Consider the following 19759-nt stretch of genomic DNA (forward strand, 5'->3'; position numbering starts at 1 on the left):
ACCACTGCGCCATGACGGGAACTCCCCCTGGCCTTGCTTAATGGGTTAAGGATCCAGCATTGCCATGAGCTGTGGTGTAGGTCGCAGACACAGCTCGGATCTGACGTTGCTGTGGCTTAGGTGTATGCTGGTGGCTACAGCTCCGATTAGACCCCTAGCCCGGGAACTCCATATGCTGTGAATTCGGCCCTAAAAAGCGTAACAAACAAACAAAACAAAACAAAAACAAACAAACAAAAAAACTTGTTGGACTATTACCTCTTCTTTAATGTAAGCTGTACAATAAGGCACACTCAGATCCATTCACATTCAAATTCCATTATCATATGCTTATTTTCCAGTTTCTATTTATATATTATTTATTTAGTTGTTCTTTTCATTAGTGTCTGCCAGCCATTATATCTGATCCTGGAAGGATGAAATTTTTTTTTTGTTTTAGGGCTGCACCCATGGCATATGGAGGTTCCCAGGCCAGGGTCCAATCAGAGCTATAGCTACCAGCCTACACCAGAGCCACAGCAACGCAGGATCTGAGCCACATCTGCAACCTACACCACAGCTCATGGCCACACCAGATCCTGAACCCACTGAGCAAGGCCAGGGATCGAACCTGTGTCCTCATGGATGCTAATCAGATTCGTTAACCACTGAGCCATGACGGGAACTCCAGGATAACATTTTTTACTGGACTCTATTCCCATTTCCTCCTTGTACTGATTAGTATCATTCCTGAACGATTTTGAGATGAGAACTAAGAATGAAGTCCTCAGGTTGAGAAGAGTGGTATGTTTTTAAAGAACTCTGGAGTTAGGAGGCTGGAAGAGACAGAAGGAAAGACCCAGCTCAGTCATCCCTTTCCTGGACATTTTACCAGCCCTGTTCAACTCTAATTCGTTCAATCACTATGTGAGAGCCTCATATATCCCAGGCACCGTGCCGGGCACAGGCTGGTCACAACACAGGCAGGCAAGGTGTTTAGCACCGTAGCTCCACCCACCTGGAAAAGATCCAAATGCTGTGATCAGAAGCACTTTTTTTTGAAAAAAAAATTATTTTTTATTGGAGGGTAGTTGCTTTATGATTTTGTATTAGTTTCAGGTGTACGGCAAAGTGAACTACTTATACATAATATATATCCATTCTTTTTCGGATTCTTTTCCCATGTAGGTTATCACAGAATATGGAGGAGATTCCCCCGCATTATAAGTAAGTCCTTGTTGGTTATCTGTTTTAAGTATGGTAGTGTATATATGTTAATCCCAAACTTCCCAATTTATCCCTCTCCCTCACTGCCCTTTGGTAACCATAAGTTTGTTTTCAAAGTCTGTGAGTCTGTTTTTGTTTCGTAAATAAATGCATTTCTATCATTTTTTTAGATTCCGCATATAAGTGATATCATGAGATATTTATCTTTCTCTGTCTGACTTACTTCACTTAGTATGACCATCTCTAGGAAGATGTGGTATATATATACACAATGGAATACTACTCAGTCATAAAAAAGAATGAATTATAATGCCATTTGCAGCAGCATGGATGGGCCTAGACCCACTTTTGAAAACAACAGCTGGGTTGATGGGGTCTCTCTGTGACAAGGTCCCTATTTAAACTCTCTGATGTTTCCTTCGATTGCTCTCCCTTCAGAGTCCAGATTGTAAACCTCTTTTGTCATCCAAAAATTGAGACGCATTTTTATGAAGCCCTGTGTGCTTTGCTTCGAAGTGGAACTTCAACTCAAGAGCCTTTCTCCTATTGCTGGTGCAGTCAGCCTAGCACAACTGTCTGCTCCCTCCTCCCAAAGATTCTGGTTATTTATTTATTTATTTAGTCTTTTTGTCCTTTTAGGGCTGCATCTGTGGCATATGGAGATTCCCAGGCTAGGGGTCTAATTGGAGCTACAGCTGCTGGCCTATGCCACAGCCACAGAAACATGGGATCCGAGCCGCGTCTGAAACTTTTCAGCCTTTGCTAATTTTTTAATTGAGCAAATGTACAGATCTAGATGTTCAGTGTTGCTTGTAAAAAAAATTTTTTTTTTGCACAACGGACTGTATAGACATGCCTGGTTATGTTCTTACAGCAAATAAAAAGATGCCACTGCTCACGGATCCTTAACCCACTGAACAAGGTCAGGGATTGAACCCTCAACCTCATGGTTCCTAGTCGGATTCGTTTCTGCTGCACCATGACAGGAACTCTGATTCTGGTTTTTTACATTCAACTATCTCTGCTTTGTATCTTAGTAGAGATACAAGATGCTTTGTCGGTCTTGGCTTGTCACCCAATACATCTTCAGGTGTCCTGGTAGAGTTCATTTCCCACAGATAAGTCCAGCTCAATTCTGTTGTAAAAAGCCTGACAGCCAGCCTCATGGTTTGGCTCTTTTCCACCCCCTGTAACTGGAGATGTTCTCCTGTCACTCATGGCTCTGTAGAGCAGCAGTTATGACCAGGATGATAAGTGTCATTCCAGAGAAGGTGCCAAGCCCTTTGTGACGGCCAAGACTTAGCAATGGGGTCGCAGCCTTCCTGGAATCCCCAGGGCATCATTGCCCATCTTCCCCAGGTGACGTTGCTTACTTCCAATCACTATAACCCAGAGAATTTGAGCTTCCTCTTGGCCCGCTTGCAAAAGTACCTGAAGAGCACTCAAGGGAGGGGAGGGTTAACACAAGAAGGAAGAAGAAGAATTCTAATCCACAAAATGCTTTTCTATGTAGTGACTCGATTAAGTGGGAAGGATTTTGGTTTCACACTTGTGTAAAATGAGAAAGGTAAACCCAAATCCTCAATGAAAAGAAGTTTTCAACTCTTTCCTTAAATTTCTCTCCCCAAAGAACCCAATATTTCTCTTGGGCGATGGGCCCAGTTTATTTTGTTTGCTCGGACCATGATTTTAATAAAATCATGACTGTTAATTTGATCCCCAGGGGAGTTCCTGACAATTAAGCTCTCTTTGTCCAGGAAAAAGAATGTAGGTTTCTGAACGATCCTCCTAAACATGTGAGTGTAACCAGTGTCGAAGGAAGCTCAGCTCTTCAAGGGTGAAAACACAACCCATCAAGCCTACTGGAGAGAACATACGGAAGAGGCTTCGTGGGGTCTTCACCCATGCAAAATCTGATGAAAGATGTCAGGAGTTCCCCGTCGTGGCACAGTGCAAACAAATTCGACTAGGAAGCATGAGGTTGTGTATTCCATCCCTGGCCTTGCTCAGTGGGTTAAGGATCCAGCATTGCCGTGAGCTGTGGTGTAGGTTGCAGCCTCGGCTGGGATCCTGAGTTGCTGTGGCTGTGGCGTAGGCCAGCAGCTACAGCTCCGACTGGACCCCTGGCCTGGGAAACTCCATATGCCACTGGTGCAGCCCTAAAAAAACAAACAAAAATGTCACAAGCTATTCTTGCAGGATCTATTTTTAAATAAGAGTAAAACAAGGAGTTGCCTTCATGGCTCAGTGGTTAACAAACCCGACTAGCATCCATGAGGACGTGGGTTCAATCCCTGGCCTTGCTCAGTGAGTTAAGGATCCGTCATTGCTGTGAGCTGTGGTGTAGGTCGCAGGTGCTGCTCAGATCCTGTGTTGCAGTGGCTGTGATGTAGACCGGCAGCTGTAACTCTGATTCAACCCCTAGCCTGGGAATCTCCATATACTGTGGGTGTGGCTCTAAAAACACAGAAGACAAACAAACAAATAAATAAATAAGAGTAAAACAATATCTGACTTTAACTCAATGCTAACACTCACAAACCTTGTTTTGAACCTATCAAAAAACAGTTTGGTCATTCTTTAAGTTTCCCTAGGCATATAAAGAGTATTTTCATCACAATTTCCTTGAGCAAAAGAAGGTTTTTCAATCATCGTTCCCAAATGATTTTTCTAGAAATAAAATTGATTGCCTGACATTTCACCTGTCCTGCAAATATCATGTCAATCCATTTTCAAAAAACTTCCAGGCTTCACATTCTCTGCAGATGAAAAACAAACACGTTGTGTTAAGTTTGTTATTTGGACTCCTACAATCTGCCTCAAATGTTCCTTTTATTAACTTTTTTCTTGTGTGTGTGTGTGTGTGTGTGTGTGTCCCCCACTCTGCAACCTATGCAGTTCTCAGGCCAGGGATCAGATTTGAGCCACAGTTGTGACCTACACCACAGCTGCGGCAAGGCAAGTTCAGACCAGATCATCTAACCTAACCCATTGCGCTAAGAGCCAGGGATTGAACCTGCATCCTGGCCTTGCAGAGACGCCACTGATCCTTTTTTTTTTTTTTTTTTTTTTTTTAGGGCTGCACCACATGCAAGTTCCCAGGCTAGGGATCAAATCAGAGCTGTAGCTTCTGGCCTATGCCACAGCCACAGCAATGCCAGATCCAAGCTGCATCTGCAACCTACATCACGGCTCATGGCCATGCTGGATCCTTAACCCACCGAGCAAGGCCAGGGATAGAATCCATGTCCTCATGGACACCAGTCAGGTTCATTACTTGCTGGACCACAATAGGAACCCCCTATTTTATTTTATTTTTATTAGAGTATAGTTGATTTACAATGTTTGTCCATTTCTTCTGTATAGCATAGTGACCCAGTCATATACACATATATGCTCTTGTGCATTCTTAATTCCAGGTTATTACATTTTGAGTTTTGATAGACATAGCCAGATGACCGCCCTAGTTTGTACCCATTTACAGTCTCTGGTTAGACGTAGAAATGCTTATTTCATCACATTGGCACCAATATCTTTGTGTGTGTGTGTATCTTTTGTCTTTTTAGGGCCGCGCCCATGGCCCATGGAGGTTCCCAGGCTAGGGGCTAAATTGGAGCTACAGCTTCCAGCCTACACCACAGCTACAGCAATGTGGGATCCAAGCCATGTCTTCGACCTACACCCCAGCTCACAGCAACACTGGATCCTTAACCCACTGAGCGAAGCCAGGGATCCAACCCGAAGCCTCATGGTTACTAGTCGGTTGTTAACCACTGAGCCATGATGGGAACTCCCCAGTATCTTTTTAATGCTTTCCCACCTGTTAAGGAAATTTTGATCTAATTGTTTTAATTTTTGTGCCTTTGAGTATTAATAAGATTAAGCATTTTTTCAGATGTTTATTGGCCATTTATGTATTTTTTTTCCTGCCTTGACTATTTAAGTCATTATCCTAAGTGTTTCTACTGGAGTGTTCATCTTTTTCGTGAGAACTGCTCCTAGGAGCCCATCGTAAAGCATAGATATCAGCTCTTTGTCACACGTGTTATAAATAACAAACCAATAATTTGGTTTTTTAACTTTTTATGTTGTCCCATTTGGCACAAAGGTTTAAATGTTCATGGAATCACATCTGTCAATATTTTCCATTGTGGGTTTTAAATTTGCGGTCATGCTAAGAATTTTTTTTTCTATAACAAGATTGAAAAAATATCCTCCTATATTTTCTTCTAACACTTTTTTTTAGTTTTTAATTTTTAAATTTTTTAAGATACTTCTTTAAGTGAATTAGTTCATTGGTTTGTTACATACATTTTTTTTTTCTTTTTTGGCCACCCCAAGGTATAGGAGTTTCTGGGCCAGGGATCAGATCTGACCCACACCACTGCTGCAGCAATGGCTGGATCTTTTAACCCGCTGTGCCTGGCTGGGGATTGAACCTGTGTCCTGGTGCTGCAGAGATGCTGCTGATCCTATTGCGCCACAGCAGAAACTCCTGTTATAGTACATTTATTTTATTTTATTTTATTTTTATCTTTTTTTTTTTTTTTTTTGGTCTTTTGTAGGACTGCACCTGTGGCACATGGAGGTTCCCAGATTAGGCGTCCAATCAGAGCTGTAGCTGCCGGCCTACACCACAGCCATATCAACCCGGGATCCAAGCCATATCTGCAACCTACACCACTGCTCACGGCAATGCTGGATCCTTAACCCACTGAGCGAGACCAGGGACTGAACCTGCAATGTCATGGTTCCTAGTCAGATTAGTTAACCACTAAGCCACAACGGGAACTCCTGTTATATACATTTAAATCTTCAATCTTTCTGGAGTTATTTTAGGCTTTGATATAAAATAGGGGTTTAATTTCATTTTCCTTCAGAGGAATAACCAGTTATCCCAACCATGTTTCTTGACTAAACCACTCTTTGTCAAGACCTTCTTGATAATTCTTATCAATTTTAAGGTGCACATTGTCACATAATAAAATTCTATCCTAAATATTTTTAAATTCTACTACTATTCTATTTCTAACCTAATTTTTTGTTTGTTTATTTGCTTTTTAGGGCTGCACCTGTGGCATATGGAGTTTCCCAGGCTAGGGGTCGAATCAGAACTATAGCTGCCGTCCTACACCACAGCCACAGCAGTGCCAGATCCAAGCCACATCTTCAACCTACACCACAGCTCACGGCAATGCTGGATCCTTAACCCACTGAGCGAGGCCAGGGATCAAACCCGCAACCTCATGGTTCCTAGTTGGATTTGTTTCCACTGCACCATTACAGGAACTCTAAACCCAATTTTTAAAAATTCTACTGCTATTAGTATCTAAATATTTCTTTACTTCTATTTTTTCATTTGCTAGTTACTTGTTTAATTGGGATCTTGGTCAACAACATTGAAGTGTTTGATCCCTGGCTTCTTTCAATGGGTCAGGAATCCGGCAGTGCTGTAAGTCGAACACATAGACTCAGATCCCCTGTTGCTGTGCTGTGTGCTGTAGGGTGCAGCTGCAGCTCTGATCAGACCCCTAGCCTGGGAACTTCCACATGCAGCCACATGCGGCTCTGAAAAGCAAAAACTAACTAACTAACTAAATAAATAAATAAATTAGCCTGATTCTCTTAACAGATTAAGCATAGGAATGTCTTCAAGCGAAATTAGGTTAAAGTACAAACACAAGTGTGAAAGGTTTTCATGGAAAGTATAATCTGATTCATACAAAGTCTCTTTACCCAAAACTTTGCAGGTGTGAATCTGTTCCGTGACAAGCTGTCCTAACACCATACAAGTTTATAGTAAACGCCTGCTTATCCCCAAATAATACACAAACACTTAATGATCAGATTTTTTAAAATGTTATCTTATGAGAAAAGCAAATGATAAGGAAATTATTGCCAAGCCTTTATTTAAAGTCTTATTTGGAAAGACTACCTTTAAAACAAAACAAAACAAAAGACTCTAGAATTTCCATGGTATGCGGGCCTCTTAAAAACTGACACTTGCATTGAGGTCCCAGAGACACCGTGGGGACCAGGTAATCCTCATCAACAAGATTTAACTATATTTGGCACATTTTTTAGACCTACGTGCCTCATGGCTGTGAACCTCTTTGCATTTTATTTATTCAACTGACTGCGCACGGGAAATTTACTATAACTCTAGGAAATGCCAGGACAATTTCACACTTACTAATTTTATGCAGTTTCATTCTCAACATGCCAGAGCCCAGATCTGCATCTACTGTTGGACCAGAGCCCTCTGAGATGGTCTGTGGCTTGCTGGGGAGAGGGTGCAGTGAGAGCTACCCATACCCCAGCTTCCTCTGGTTTCAGGTACTGCAGCCGTGGCTAGAACCAGCTGTGCCTAGGAGAAAGGAGGTGCTCTAGTCTTTTGCACCAGCTCTCCAGGGTTCTAATTATTTTTACAGCTATCAAGAAAGTGTTTCCCGGAGTTCCTGTTGTGGCTCAGTGGAAACGAATCTGACTAGGAACCATGAGGTTGCGGGTTTGATCCCTGGCCTCACTCAGTGGGTTAAGGATCCAGCATTGCTGTGAGCTGTGGTGTAGGTGGCAGATGCAGCTCGGATCTGGCGTTGCTGTGGCTCTGGCGTAGGTCCGGCAGCAACAGCTCCGATTAGACCCCTAGCCTGGGAACCTCCATATGCCGCGAGTGTGGCCCTAAAAAGACAAAAAGAAAGAAAGAAAGTGTTTCCAGTCCAGGATGATGGAGACTTGACATTAACATGAGCACGTCTCCGCTCAAACACTGTCTGCAGAACAATGGGGATTCCCTGCCAAAGGACTTCAGAAGGAGAACAAGGCAGGATATTTTGAAAGTTGGGAAGATGTATGTTTAGACTGGGTGGAACATGGTTTCATAAAGAGTGTCCTTAAGCAAAACTGTGAATTCAATGTCCCTCCTCCACTTTCTGAGGCATTCGCTCTGGGGAAACAGCTCTGCCACTGTCCATGCCCTTCCATTCCTGGGAGCCTCTTGCTTCTTCCAGTTTCCACTTGCTCCTGATGGAAGAGCTAAAAACTGTCACTCACACCCTAGTTTGGTGGGTGTTTGTTTGGCAGCACCCACAGCTTGTGGAGGTTCCTGGACCAGGGATCAAACTTTTGCCCCCATAGCAACCCGAGCCCCTGCAGTGAGAACACCAGGTCCTTAACCTGCTGTGTCACAAGGGAACTCCATTCACACCCTAGTTTGATTAAATGTCTTCCCTGACTTTTCCTAGGAGGATATCCCTTTAACTGTGGAATCAGAGGGCACATGGATGCCTAAGTGTGCTGTTCACCAAACACTCGGCACAGCAAGAGATAGACCCTGCGATGAGACCCCTGTCTCTGCTTTTTAAAAGGAATAAAGAAATACACTGTCTTTTCAGAGAAGCAAGACATTTGTCCCTATGAGGCATGTCAGCAATAATTTACATCAACCGTGGTCATGAAACTGAAATCAGAGTGTTTGCAAGTCAAGCTCCTAAGATTCAACATGAGTACATTTTAAGTACGTTTTAAGGCTTCATGCTCATTGCTACAGTTTTGCAAAGGAAGAAACCAGAACAAGAAAAGCTAAATAGTTTGTTCAAGGTCATACCACTTATTAATGGTTGAATACAGCACTATATGTGGCCACATAACATGATCTTTTTAAATGTGGGTTATGGTTACAGATAATAAGCAGCAGTTTAACAAAAGGCTTATGCTAATAGTCTGCTAAATTATGGAAGGTATCTTTATCTGTTTTTATTACTTCCCTTCTCTCTGTAATCTGCAACCTACGTGTCTTATTATTACCCAGTTTGATTTAATGGATGTCTCCATGGATACGTCAAAGCCATCATTTTTCCCCCCTCCCCACCCTGACCTTCTTCTCATTCCTCCTTCAGTAAATTCCCATCATGTAGTCTCTGGCATGGGTGAATTATGTAGACTAGCAGGTTTGCATAAATGGATTCTTCATGAAAAAGAAGAAAAAGGAAAAGGAAAATGACACATTTTCAAGGCTGGTCAGAAAATACACTGTGTCGCTTTATATTTATTTGGGGGAGGGAGCAGAGGAAATGATTAGGAGGGTCAATTTTTGGATTTTTTCAGTCTAGGGAAGGAGTTAAATTAGGAAGTACTTCCCGGACATATACCAAGTAGGGCAAAGCTTAAACAAATTCATCTCAAAGTGAAAATAAACTTGATCTTCTCGAGTGTATTTTTCTCTCAAGGGATTGCTGAGGCTAATGTATTACACGATTGAGATTTTTACCCAGTAATCCCTGGTGGTGTCTCTTTTCTTCCAGCCAATACCCCTCCCAGTCACACCCCAAGAATAAGGGATCCTGTGTTGTGATCAGTAGAGAGAAGGGTGTGCTTTGAGTCAGAAAACCTCAAGTTCAAGACTCATATAATCAGCTCAATGTATACAGTTACTAAGAAGCTGAACGCCGTCATATCTGCAGGTTGTTTTTTCCACCTTCTGCTCCTTTAGTTCACCTTTGGCAGGACATGGGCTATTGAAATCAGAGTTTTCCCCGTGGGGAGGGGAGAAATATTCCCAGATGAACATGCAGGAAGAATGACAGCAGGGCAGTTCTAAGGCATGAAGTCCCAGCTGTGGGGCTTACCTGGGATTCCTCGCTTCAGGTCACAGTCCCGGGGAGCCCTGTGCCTGGCGTCCTCCTGCCTCAGTCACTTCTGGTTCTGTTCGAAAGAGTGTAGGATCTGAGCCACAGCAGCGCGCTGGCCGGTGTACCAGGCCACTGATTCCTGCTGCAGGTTACAGCCCTGCAGGCAGACAAGCCCAGAACACACCCCTCCCAGAAGGAAGAGACAATACCTTTCTGTTGACATTCCCTCCCACTTAGAGCCCCTATCAGGCCTGGTAAGAGGAAGAACTTCAGAGCCCAGTGATTCTCCCCGCAGACAGAAATCACAGAAGGAAAATGGGAGAAAAATGCTCTAAGGGGAGGCAGGATACTTCTGGATGCAATTCACCTGTTACACAGTGTCACTCTGCTGGGTTTTCACATCCAGCTTTGGGACCATGGGTGTCACACCCCATAAAGTGGAAGGAACTCGGCCCTTCATGCATAGGTTTTGGGTGGGGGGAGAAGGGGGGATCTTTCCAGTGGGGTGTGGGGAGCGGTAGATATTATTTTTCTTCTTCTGACTTTCTCGCTCAAGACTAAAGAATCAACCAGCTACTTTCCCAGATAAAGGCACCGGAGATTTCTGGGAGGAACACTGTGGACCGGGGCTGGCAAAAGAGAGCCACGGTGTATATGCCCGTGGTGAATGTTTTCAGTATGTGCTTTGTCCTTAGAAAACCTAGAGCTAGGAGTTCCCGTCATGGCGCAGCGGAAACAAATTCAACCAGGAACCCTGAGGTTGCGGATTCAATCCCTGGCCTCGCTCAGCGGGTTAAGGATCTGGTGTTCCATGAGCTGTGGTGTAGGTCGCAGATGAGGCTTGGATCTGGCATTGCTGTGGCCATGGTCTGGGTCAGCAGAAGCAGTTGTGATTCACCTCCTAGCTGGGAACTTCCAAATGCGGTGGGTGCAGCCCTAAAAAAACCCTGTGGTGTGCCAGCTCTGGTGTAGGCTGTCAGCTACAGCTCCAATTAGACCTAAAGCCTGGTAACTTCCATATGCCATGGGTGCGGCCCTAGAAAAGACAAAAGACAAAGAGAGAGAGAGAGAGAGAGAGAGAGAGAGAGAGAGAGAGAGAGAGTGAGAGAGAGAGAGAGGGAAGGAGGGAGTGAGAGAGAGAGAGAGGGAGGGAGGGAGGGAGGGAGGGAGGGAGAGAGAGAGAGAGAGAGAGAGAGAAAGAAAGAAAGAAAGAAAGAAAGAAAGAGAAAAAAGAAAAGAAAAGAAAAGAAAACCTAGAGCTAAACCTTAACAACTTCCTTCAACCAAATCTCCTTCTAAGGAGCCATCTAATTTGAAAACAAACACTCCACATTTACACATGCCTTGAGATAGCTGGCACCTGAATCCCCTCTATGTTTTATAAATGATGTGCAGAGGTTTACAAGACTTATGCATAAAAGAAAATGACATTAGAATAGATGTAAAGAAACATAAACTAGGAGTTCCTGTCGTGGCGCAGCAGAAACAAATCAGATTAGGAACCATGAGGTTGCGGGTTCGATTCCTGGCCTCGCTCAGTGGGTTAAGGATCCAGTGTTGCCGTGAGCTGTGGTGTAGGTCACAGACGGAGCTTGGATCTGGTGCCGCTGTGGCTGTGGTGTAGGAAAGCAGGAGTAACTGTGATTCAGCCCCTAGCCTGGGAACTTCCATAGGCTGTGGGTGCAGCCCTAAAAAGACAAAAGACAAAAAAAAAAAAAAAAAAGAAACATAAACTCTAAAAGTTCTCAATAGAAACCACATGCACTATAAACAAAAAAAAAAAAAAAAAGGAAACTATAAAAGTAGAGTGTCAACTAAGAAAAAGTGTGTAAATAAAAACCTAGGAGGTGGTTACACTGTTTTGTTAAATTTAAAACTTCACTCTAGGGACAGAGCTTCTTCGCAGTGAGAAGAGGAAGCTGGTTAGATACATTGGTCTTATTCTCAGAAAAGAGGAAGCATGTATTTTCTCAGGAAGGAGAAAATGGTCTTTGGAGCACTAAATTCTGATAGAAATCTCTTTTGCTCTGTAGAGTGAATGATATTCCCATAATGTTGGAGCCCATAATGTCACACTGAAGACCTACAGTGTCAAGCGGGTCTAGACTCAATGGGTCTAGACTCAATGTGACCCTCTTGTTTCCAACACCAGCCGGACCACCGAGTCCATATCCTAACTCCTCAGGACCGGGCCTAGATCTGGTCTGGTGGAAGAGTCATCAAGAGAATGAAGCCATTCTGACCACCCCCAACTGTTCGAGGGTATCAACCATCACTCCTGTGTCCCCCACCAGCCCGCGTGGAATACTGTCCGTCTGAAAATTTAGTCAAGTCCATTCTCCTCATGTGCCTTTCTGCAAAGTTTTGTCTGTTTTCCGTATCCACCAAAGGTAAATGGGGACCAAATTTCCACTTCCATTCAATACAAAGGGTCAAGGACTTCTAGAAATACATACGCTCACTCAGCTGATCCATTGTCTACACAGTCCTAGAATGAGAAGCCATCTTTTCCTAGTGTCTGTATTAAAATGCAAGTGCTTGGAGAAGCATGGAAATCACAGACCTCTCAGTGGGAATGTGTTTATAGAATGGGACTAATAATTTATCATAACTTAGGGAGAAACTTAGCTGCAGAAGATCAGATGAAATGGCCAATCGGTGTGGAGCTCAATGTGGTGAGGGCTTGCAGCTCAGATGGAAGCTTTATTACTTGCCTCCGGCTCATTGCGTCATGAAGCCCAGCAACTTCTGAGGGCTGGTGTATGACCCTCAGAACCAAAGCGACTCCCTACAGCTTCTTTTTTTTTTTTGTCTTTTGTGTTTTTAGGGCCATACCTGCGACATATGGAGGTTCCCAGGCTAGGGGTCTAATCGGAGCTGTAGCTGCAGGCTTTCACCACAGCCGCAGCAAGGCCAGATCCGAGCCACGTCTGCGACCTGCACAACAGCTCATGGCAACGCCAGACCCTTAACCCACTGAGCGAGGCTTGGGATCAAACCCACAACCTCATGGTTTCTAGTCACATTCATTTCTGCTGTGCCACAAAGGGAACCCCATTATTTTTTCTATAGCTTCTTATTAGACTGAAACCATCTGAGCAGCTACTAGAAAATTAGGCCACCAGTAGACATCAATAATTTTCCGAGTACACTGATTTTGGTGAAACTCTGAATCTAAATCAATGGATGTGCTTGGTAGCTAACTCCATATCTGAAAGAAGGAGGTCATTGCATGCCCCATATTTAGGTTGTTCACAAAGAGGGTGTGCTTTTAATTACCTGACTCACCAGTAAGCCATGTTATCCCCCCTTGTAGCTTCCTCCTAATAATCTGCTAACACACGCCATGCTGCATTCTTCACTACTTCCTGGTCAGGTGATGGGGCGCTCCCGTTACTGCAGGAGACAGAGAGCCAAAGTTATAATACATATTTGCATGAACCCAAGAAGAGCCACCTTCTGCAAAGGCGGAACTGAGCACTGTTGCTGCTTGGGTAGTGTTGTCCTTGTAACACAGACTCTCACGCACTAAACTATGAAGCAGGAACCAGATGTGTTATTCACCTGAGCATGAGAAGGCAGCTAAACAAATGTGTCTTGAGCCATCTGGTCTACTTTACATTGTATCTCTGTTGACCTGACCACAGAGCTTCCTTGGCCATCCTGTGTCCAGCATCCCACAAAGACCGAAGAAGAAGGAAAACTGGGGACTGAGGAAGAGCCTTGAGCCTTCTCTCTCCAGTTGCTATTTGTCTGTGTTGGTTTCCTGAAGAGTCGGATGGCTTGGTTTCCTGGCAAAAATGCAGAGCCACATAAATAAGCAGTGATGAAGTTGAGGCCTGGGAGAAAGGAAACAGCAAATGGAATTTTTTTTTTTCACTGAAGGATGGTTAATTCATAATGTGTTAGTTTCTAGAATACAGCAAAGTGAGTCATGTATATTTTATATATATATACACATTTAAAAAATACCCTCTTCCATAATGGTTTATCATAGGATATTGAATATAGTTCCCTGTTGTATACAATAGGACCTTGTTGTTTATTCTCTCTATATATAATAGCTTACGTGGATAGAGTGGGAGGTTGGTGTTAGCAGACGTAAGCTATTATATAGAGAGCTATATTATTGGAACTAGTTCTCTAACTCTTATGACATCTGCAAACTTTCCCTGAGTGATTGCTGTGGGCGTGAGACAATATCTGAATTAGTTCAGCAGGTGGACCTGAGAAAGCCATGAACCCATGCCCAGGAGTGTCCACCCATCAGAAGGGCTAGATATGCTTTGAACTTGGTCTTTGAGAAGCTCTGATCCAGGAGCTGCAAACAGAAAGGGCCCCTTTGAGTGATAGGTCGACTCAAGGAAGAGACAGGTTCTGAACTGTTTTCAGTGGCTTTATTCCATGATTGTGAAAGAGTTACATGCCTTTTTAAAAAAAAAAATCAGATATAATTAGAAAAAAATGAAAGGAGAAATATAGAGGGGAAGAGTTGAATGTGAAATGTAAATTACAGCGAGTAATATGGTAAGTCCACCAACACGGCAAAACAATCTAAATCGATGTAGTCTCTTAACACTCAGAACCAGGACTTAAAGAGAGGTAGGCGGGGCGTTACTGGACAACATGAGGACAGAACTTGGTCAGTGTAACTTATGAGAAACCGTGGGGGGGGGCAGTGATATTGCATAATAATTGTGCCACTATTAAACATTAAAATAAAGGACATTCAGGAGTTCCCTAATGGCTCAGCAGGTTAAGGGTCTGACGGTGTCATTGCTGTGGCTTGATCCCTAGTCCAGGAATTTCTGAGTGCCGTGGGGGCCACCATAAATTAATTCACTCATTAGTTAAGAGATATTCCAATAAACAAGGGGAGCGTTCACAAAACTGTAGGAACTCTTTGCCCAGCCACATGAGAGACAAGTCTAACAATCCTCAAACCGGGGAGCTGGCCTGGACAGGAAAGCAGAGAAAGAGATGAGTTCTCAAGCATTTAGTATCAGCTATCTTTACTGAGAACTGGGTTCCGAGGACAGTTCTGAGTAGTTTCCATGTGCTTGTACACTCTCAGTAACCTGTGAAGCTGTTACCACAATGGTCCCCATTTTATAGATGAGGAAATGCAGACACAGAGCAGTTGAGGAAAAGATGGGTCAGGACACGAACACAGTCTGACTTCAAAATCCATTTTCAGGAGTTCTTGCTATGGCACAATTGGATGGGTGGCAGCCTCTGCAGGGCTGGAATGCAGGCTGGATCCCCGGCCAGGCATAGTGGGTTAAGGATCCAGCGTTGCTGCAGCTGCAGCATAGGTTGCAAGCAGGGCTGGGATCTGGAAACTCCACATGCTGCGGAGTGGTCAAAAAAGGAAAAAAAAATCTGTTTTCTGGGGTCGGGGAGGGATAAATTAGGAGTTTGGGATTAATATGTACACACTACTGTATATAAAATAGATAAACAACAAAGTCTTTTTTTTTTTAAACAAAGTCCTATTGTATGACACAGGGAACTCTACTCAATATTCTGTAATAACCTAAATGGGAAAAGAAGCTGAAAAAGAATGGATATATGATGTATAACTGAATCACTTTGCTGTGCACCTGAAGCTAAGACAATATTGTAAATCAACTATACTCCAATATCAAATAAAAATGGCTCTAGGAGTTCCCGTCGTGGCGCAGTGGTTAATGAATCCGACTAGGAACCATGAGGTTGCGGGTTCGGTCCCTGCCCTTGCTCAGTGGGTTAACGATCCGGCGTTGCCTTGAGCTGTGGTGTAGGTTGCAGACGCGGCTCGGATCCCGCGTTGCTGTGGCTCTGGTGTAGGCCGGTGGCTACAGCTCCGATTCAACCCCTAGCCTGGGAACCTCCATATGCTGCAGGAGCGGCCCAAGAAATAGCAACAACAACAAAAAGACAAAAAAAAAAAAAAATGGTTCTAGCCTCCCCAATAAAAAATAAAAACTTATCACCAAAAAAATGCAGAGAAAAAATATGCTTCCTGAACTTATACGCTACTGATTCTTTTTTTTTTTTTTTTTTCCTGTCTTTTTAGGGCCCACCCACGACATATGGAAGTTCCCAGGCTTGGGATTGAATTGCCAGCCTACACCACAGCCCCAGCAAAGCTGGATCTGAGCTGAATTTGTGACCTACTTCATAGTTCACGGCAACACTAGATCCTGAACCCATTGAGAAGCTAAGGATCAAACCTGCATCCTCACAGATACGAGTCGGATTCATTACCACTGAGCCACGACAGGAACTCCCTCTACTGCTTCTTAAAGAAAGATGAGATATACAAAGAGAAGTGGCCAAACCTTTCAAAATAACCAAAGAAAAGGTAAAGGCAAGGCTAAGTCTTGGGTTCGGAAGAGACACAAGACTTCTTACCATCTTCATTATAAATTGGAGAGTGACCCAAGCTGCAATAGAATCCACAGTTCCATTTTATTCAAACAAGCTTCAAGTGTCATTAAATTCAAGGTCCTGGTTGAATTTAATAGAGCCAGGCAATCTTCCATGCACTGCCTTCAATCAGTTCAGAATGTACTGTGTTTGAATGTCAGAGATAACATTGAGAAGAGAAAGCCATGGACTAAAAAAGTAATGAGATCTTTCTACACCTCACTCTGCCTGTCTTTGAAATGAGATTTATACAGCACCAAGCAGCCCACCTTTCCAAGCTCAGCAGAAAGCTTGGAAAGGTACAACCCACAAGCACCGAGATGTAGCCCCTGTGTTCACATCAGGCTCAGGAATTCACAAGGGTTAGGGGTAAGTCCAGGCAGCCTCAGTGGCAAAGTTAGTCCTGATCCAGCCTATGACGACTCTGCTTTTACTGCACGGGGTCTAGAGTCTCAGACCCTTAACAGTAAGAAGCATGTCTCCATCCGCCCAAAGCAGCAGAGAAAAGTAACACAAATGAGGCTTCTGCAGAACGGCCATGGAGAGTGCATTCCTGTGAATGAGAGGCTCTCCTGGAACAAAGTAAATCTGATTCTGTCCCTGGGGTGTTTTTCTTTGACATTGTGCCTGTCCTCAACTTCTTCAAGAGGACAGGCATCTGTAGAAGATGTGACCTGAGATGAAGCACTTGGCATTGTTTTTTTATTTTATTTTATTTTATTTTATTTTGTGTTATGTTATTTTATTTTATTTTATTTTATTTTATTTTATTTTATTTTATTTTATTTTATTTTATTTTACTTAAGTATTTTTTTTTTTTAGCAAACCCCAGGGCTTTCAGAATGTCCTCTAAGCAAAGGGAGACCCCTAGTGGCCAAGATTTACAACATGGAAGAGGCTACCTGTTTACAAAATCCCTTCTGGGAACAACTATTCAGAGGGCCATGAGAGTGTCCTGGGGGACTTGGGTGGGCGAGAGGAGAGAGGAGAGAGCCAGGTAACCTCTGAGTACCTGAGCTACTTTGTCCAGATGTTTGGCAGGGATTCTACTTGCTAGTGGAGTTCATTCCTTCGCCTACTTATTCGTTCCGCAAACATTCATATTAAACGTCTACACTGTGCTAGCCCTTGGGACCCACAAAAGCACCCAGTCTTACCAGTTAGAGGGTGTGTAAATACATACTCTCCCCTAGAATCTTACATCAAAATATTTATTTATACTTATAGCTTTATAACATAATATAAAGGCTAGCATTTAATAGAAAGACTAGGCCACCAATCATAAGTTAAAATCCATTATGATAAGGGCTGACCACACTACGCAGCCCATCAAAGAGATACTTAAATGAATCTTTGAGGGCAAGAGGAAACCATGTCTCAACCAGAGGTCTCAAACTGGCACCCTGAGGGCCCCATCTGGCTCACAGATGTGTTTTGCTTGGCCCGGACAATGTTTTTGAAACTCTGAATTAGTTGCTAACATTTAAACATCTGGGGATTTCACATGGAAATCCAGATTTCAGCTTCTTTGGGGCAAAGTGGGCAGATCTGACAATCCTCTTTCCATATTCCTGCCTTGGTAACATTTGGCTGGAGCTGAGCAGAGGCTTCCCATCTTGTTGTTGTTGTTGCTGTTGTTGTTTTTCCCATCACCACTAAGAATTTACTTATTTCTGTGAATTTGGGGTGGATTTTACATGAATGGGGTACAAAACTCAAAATGACCAAAATAGGCTGACATGTCTCCTGCAACTCTTGCTCCACAGCCCACAGAGCTTCTACAAAAGCACCCAGTCTTACCAGTTAGAGGGTGTGTAAGTACATACCCTCTCCTAGAAACTTACATCAGAATCAATTTCATCTGGATGAAAGATTTTAAAATGAAATGCAAAACTGTAAAGATACTAGAAGAAAACAAGGAGCTGTTACTGTAGCATGCCTTGATTTGTTGATTTAATGACAAATGCTCTCTAAAGTAAAACCATATCCCAGACATGACAAAAAGATACAGTTGGGATTTGACTCTATTAAAAAAGGAGGGGAGTTACCACTGTGGTGCAAGGGCATCAGCTGCATCTCTGAAGCACCAGGACACAGGTTCAGTTCCTGGCCCAGCACAGAGGGTTAAAGGAGCCACGTTGCTGCAGCTGTAGTATAAGTTGCAACTGCAGTTCTGATCTGATCCCTAGTCTGGGAACTCCATATGCTGCAGAGAGGCTAAAAAAGAAAAAAAGAAAAAGAAAAGAGGGATCTTTACAGCAAAAAATGCAATGAATAGCATCCAAAAATAAATAGTTACTTGGAAAACTATTTTCAATGTATATCCTAAGTGACTCTTTTCTTGAATATGGAAACTATTCTTTTTTTTTTTTTTTTGTATTTTTGCCTTTTCTAGGGCCAATCTCACCGTATATGGAGGTTCCCGGGCTAGGGGTCGAATAGGAGCTGCAGCTGCTACCTATGCCACAACCACAGCAATTCAGGATCCAAGCTGAGTCTGCAACCTACACCACAGCCACGGCAATGCCAGATCCTTAACCCACCAAGTGAAGCCAAGGATCGAACCCTTATCCTCATGGATGAGGGATTGAACCCACATCCTCAGGGTTCATTACCACTGAGCCACAATGGGAACTCCCCTTAGTCCTTATTCTTTACCCTTTAAAGATTCCTGCAAATGGGACTGTCTGCTTCACGAAGTGTTAAAGACAGCTTGTTTGTATCAACTAAACTGTCTTCTTTGATCATTTTTTTAACACAGCCAAAGAGGGAAATGGACAAAGGGATAGGAAAAAAACACAAGGAAAGATAAAAATAGTTCTAAAGTATATGAAATGCAGTATAAATATTGCAATAAAATAAAAGCAATAAAAATATAAAATGTCTAATATAACTTGAAAATGAAAAATGAAACATTAATGAAACACTATGTTTCACTTCTCAGGTGAAGATCAAAAGAGTTGATAATATTATTGCAGGTAGAAGGAAACAGACAGCCTCATACACAGCTAGTGTGGGTACAAATCTGCAAGTCTGATTTACTCTTCTATCTACGTCTGCTCAAGACTCGCTCAACACAATTTGCTGTGGCTTTATAATATACTTCTAGATATTTACGCAAGGGAAATGAAAATACTCTATTCATACAAAGAGGTATATGCAATGTTCACAGCAACTTTATTGATAACAGCCTAAATCTGGCAACAATCCAAATGTCCATCCACAGGCAAAGGGCCAAATTCAAAGATGGCCAAATTCAAACATAGCCAAATAATGGGATTCTACTCAGAAGATATGTAGCATTCTTAGCATAACATCTGGATCTGTAAGATATACTAAGGAAGTTGTGTTTTGTACAAGAACAATGCTGTGTGTGTATCTTTGGTTTACTCTCCTAGGTTTTAGTCTGTTCATGTCCTTATCATCTCCATCATTCTTTGCTCACTTAGGATTATTATGCTTCTGTGCCTATTTGAGCAGATGATAACTTTAATTCTATTCAACATGTATAT

General features: G+C 42.9%; 1 protein-coding gene across 5 annotated transcripts in view; it reads right to left on the bottom strand.

The window, feature by feature from the left end:
* Positions 1-10115, bottom strand: part of ADGRF1 (G protein-coupled receptor 110) — a 47445-nt gene extending 37330 nt beyond the window's left edge. The window contains exon 1 of one of the 5 annotated variants that reach the window (XM_021098135.1): positions 9834-10115. The gene's annotated coding sequence lies outside the window, so the exon portion shown is untranslated. The remainder of the gene's footprint in view (positions 1-9833) is intronic. The other 4 variants (XM_021098136.1, XM_021098132.1, XM_021098134.1 and 1 more) reach the window with 4 other exon arrangements.

The sequence above is a fragment of the Sus scrofa genome, chromosome 7 (assembly GCF_000003025.6).
Source record: "Sus scrofa isolate TJ Tabasco breed Duroc chromosome 7, Sscrofa11.1, whole genome shotgun sequence".
Taxonomy (NCBI): domain Eukaryota; kingdom Metazoa; phylum Chordata; class Mammalia; order Artiodactyla; family Suidae; genus Sus; species Sus scrofa.